Source organism: Protopterus annectens, chromosome 9.part0 (assembly GCF_019279795.1).
Source record: "Protopterus annectens isolate FY-2018-M chromosome 9.part0, PAN1.0, whole genome shotgun sequence".
In the NCBI taxonomy this organism is placed as follows: domain Eukaryota; kingdom Metazoa; phylum Chordata; order Ceratodontiformes; family Protopteridae; genus Protopterus; species Protopterus annectens.
The window spans coordinates 41,693,963-41,697,661 of NC_056743.1; the positions used below are offsets into that span (position 1 = coordinate 41,693,963).

General features: G+C 43.1%; 1 long non-coding RNA gene across 1 annotated transcript; it reads right to left on the bottom strand.

The window, feature by feature from the left end:
- Positions 1-293: 293 nt before the first annotated feature.
- LOC122810852 lies at positions 294-3,318 on the bottom strand. The gene is made up of 3 exons (XR_006366126.1): positions 3,297-3,318; positions 3,149-3,189; positions 294-351 (listed from the first exon to the last, which is right to left on the bottom strand). It is a non-coding gene; the product is annotated as an uncharacterized LOC122810852 (long non-coding RNA).
- Positions 3,319-3,699: the final 381 nt, after the last annotated feature.

Here is a 3,699-nt window from a genome sequence, read left to right on the forward strand (position 1 = left end):
ACATCTCCTTACTCTCCCTTATTCACTCCCTTCCTCATGTACCTGTTCATACCTTACATCTCCTTACTCTCCCTTATTCACTCCCTTCCTCATGTACCTGTTCATACCTTACATCTCCTTACTCTCCCTTATTCACTCACTTCCTCATGTACCTGTTCATACCTCACATCTCCTTACTCCCTTATTCACTCCTTCCTCATATGCCTGTTCATGCCCCTCACACATCCTTACTCTCCCATATTCACTCCCTTCATGTACCTGTTCATACCCTTACATCTCCTTACTCTCCTTATTCACTCCTTCCTCATATACCTGTTCATACCTTACATCTCCTTACTCTCCCTTATTCACCTCCCTTCCTCATATACCTGTTCATACCTTACATCTCCTTACTCTCCTTATTCACTCCTCCTTCCTCATATACCCTGTTCATACCTTACATCTCCTTACTCCCTTATTCACTCACTTCCTCATGTACCTGTACATGCTATCACTCTCATACTCTCCCATTCACTCACTCTCATGTACCTGTTCTCCTTACATCTCCTCCCTTATTCACTCCCTTCCTCATATACCTGTTCATACCTCCCACATCTCCTTACTCTCCCTTATTCACTCCTTCCTCATATGCTGTTACCTGTTCCCACCTTACATCTCCTTTTACTCCCCTTATTACCTCTGCTTCCTCATATACCTGTTCATGCCTTACATCTCCTTACTCTCCCTTATTTACTACCTTCCTCATATACCTGTTCACACCTTACTTCTCCTTAACTCCCTTATTTACTCCCTTCCTCATATACCTGTTCATACCTTACATCTCCTTACCCTCCCTTATTCACTCCCTTCCTCATATACCTGTTCATACCTTACATCTCCTTACTCTCCCTTATTCACTCCCTTCCTCATATACCTGTTCATACCTTACATCTCTCCTTACTCTCCCTTATTCACTCACTTCCTCATTTACCTGTTCATACCTTACGTCTCCTTACTGTCCCTTATTCACTCACTTCCTCATATACCAGTTCATAACTCACATCTCCTTACTCTCCCTTATTCACTCACTTCCTCTAGTACCTGTTCATACCTCACATCTCATCTCCTTACTCCCTTATTCACTCCCCTTCCTCATGTACCTGTTCATACCTTACATCTCCTTACTCTCCCTTATTCACTCCCTCTCATGTACCTGTCATGCCTCATCTCCTTACTTATTCACTCCATACCTTACATCTCCTTACTCTCCCTTATTCACTCCTTCCTCATACCTGTTCATACCTTACATCTCCTTACTCTCCCTTCTTACTCCCTTCCTCATATTGTTCATACCTTACATCTCCATACTCTCCTTTCACTCCTTCCTCATACCTGTTCATACCTCCACATCTCCCTCTCCTTTCCTTATATATCTCCTCATCTGTTTCACATCCCATCTCCTTCACTCATTCCTTCCTCATGTACCTGTTCATACCTCACATCTCCTTACTCTCCCTTATTCACTCCCTTCCTCATGTGTACCTGTTCATACCTTACATCTCCTTACTCTCCCTTATTCACTCCCCTTCCTCATATACCTGTTCATACCTTACATCTCTCCTTACTCTCCCTTATTTACTCCTTCCTCATGTACCTGTTCATGCCTCACATCTCCTTACTCTCCCTTATTTACTCCTTCCTCATGTGCCTGTTCATACCTTCACATCTCCTTACTCCTTATTCACTCCCTTCCTCATGCCTGTACTTGATTCATACCTTCATCTCCTTACTCTCCCTTATTCACTCCTTCCTCATATACCTGTTCATGCCTTACATCTCCTTACTCTCCTTATTCACTCCTTCCTCATATACCTGTTCGCCTTACATCTCCTTACTCTCCTTTTACTCCCTTCCTCATGTACCTGTTCATACCTCCACATCTCCTTACTCCCTTCTTCACTCCCTTGCTCATATACCTGTTCACACCTTACATCTCCTTACTCTCCCTTATTGACATCCTTCCTCATATACCTGTTCATACCTTACATCTCCTTACTCTGCCTTATTCACTCCCTTCCTCATATACCTGTTCATACCTTACATCTCCTTACTCTCCCTTATTGACATCCTTCCTCATATACCTGTTCATACCTTACATCTCCTTACTCTCCCTTATTCACTCCCTTCCTCATGTACCTGTTCATACCTTACATCTCCTTACTCTCCCTTATTCACTCTCTTCCTCATATATACCTCTTCACACCTCTACATCTCCTTACTCTCCTTATTCACTCCCTCTCATGCCTGTTCACATGCTCCTCCCTTACTCTCCCTTATTCACTCCTTCCTCATGTACCTGTTCATACCTTACATCTCCTTACTCTCCTTATTCACTCCTTCCTCATATACCTCTTCATACCTTACATCTCCTTCCTCTTCCTTATTCACTCCCTCCCTCATATAGGTGTTCACACCTTACATCTCCTTACTCTCCCTTATTCACTCCTTCCTCATATACCTGTTCATACCTTACATCTCCTTACTCTCCTTATTCACTCCCTTCCTCCTGCACCTGTTCATACCTTACATCTCCTTACTCTCCCTTATTCACTCCTTCCTCATACCTGTTCATACCTACATCTCCATTACTCTCCTTATTCACTCCCTTCCTCCTTAATATACCTGTTCATACCTTACATCTTACTCTCCCTTCTTCACTCCTTCCTCATGTACCTGTTCATACCTTACATCTCCTTACTCTCTTATTCCCTTCCTCATATACCTGTTCATACCTTACATCTCCTTACTCTCCTTATTTACTCCCTTCCTCATATACCTGTTCATACCCTCACATCTCCTTACTCCCTTATTCACTCCTTCCTCATATACCTGTTCATGCCACATCTTCCTGCTCTCCTTATTCACTCCTTCCTCATGTACCTGTTCATACCTTACATCTCCTTACTCTCCCTTATTTACTCCTTCCTCATACCTGTTCATACCTTACATCTCCTTACTCTCCTTATTCACTCCTTCCTCATGTTCCTGTTCATACCTCATCTCCTTCCTCTATTCACTCCTTCCTCATGCACCTGTTCATACTCCTTACTCTCCCACTGGCCCCGCCTTCCTCCTTCAGCGTGCCCATCTCCTTACTCTCCTTCTTCACTCCCTTCCTCATATACCTGTTCATACCTTACATCTCCTTACCTCCCTTATTCACTCCTTCCTCATATACCTGTTCATACCTTACATCTCCTTACTCTCCCTTATTCACTCCTTCCTCATATACCTGTTCATACCTTACATCTCCTTACTCTCCCTTATTCACTCCCTTCCTCATATACCTGTTCATACCTTACATCTCCTTACTCTCCCTTATTCCTCCCTTCCTCATGTACCTGTTCATACCTTACATCCTTACTCTCCTTTATTCACTCCCTTCCTCATATACCTGTTCATACCTCACATCTCATACTCCCTTGTTCACTCACTTCCTCATGCCTGTTCATACCTTACATCTCCTTACTCTCCTTCTTCACTCCTTTCCTCATATACCTGTTCATACCTTACATCTCCTTACTCTCCCTTATTCCTACTTCCTCAATACCTGTTCCATACCTTACATCTCCTTACTCTCCTTCTTCACTCCTTCCTCATATACCTGTTATACCTTACATCTCCTTACTTCCTTATTCACTCCTTCCTCATATACCTGTC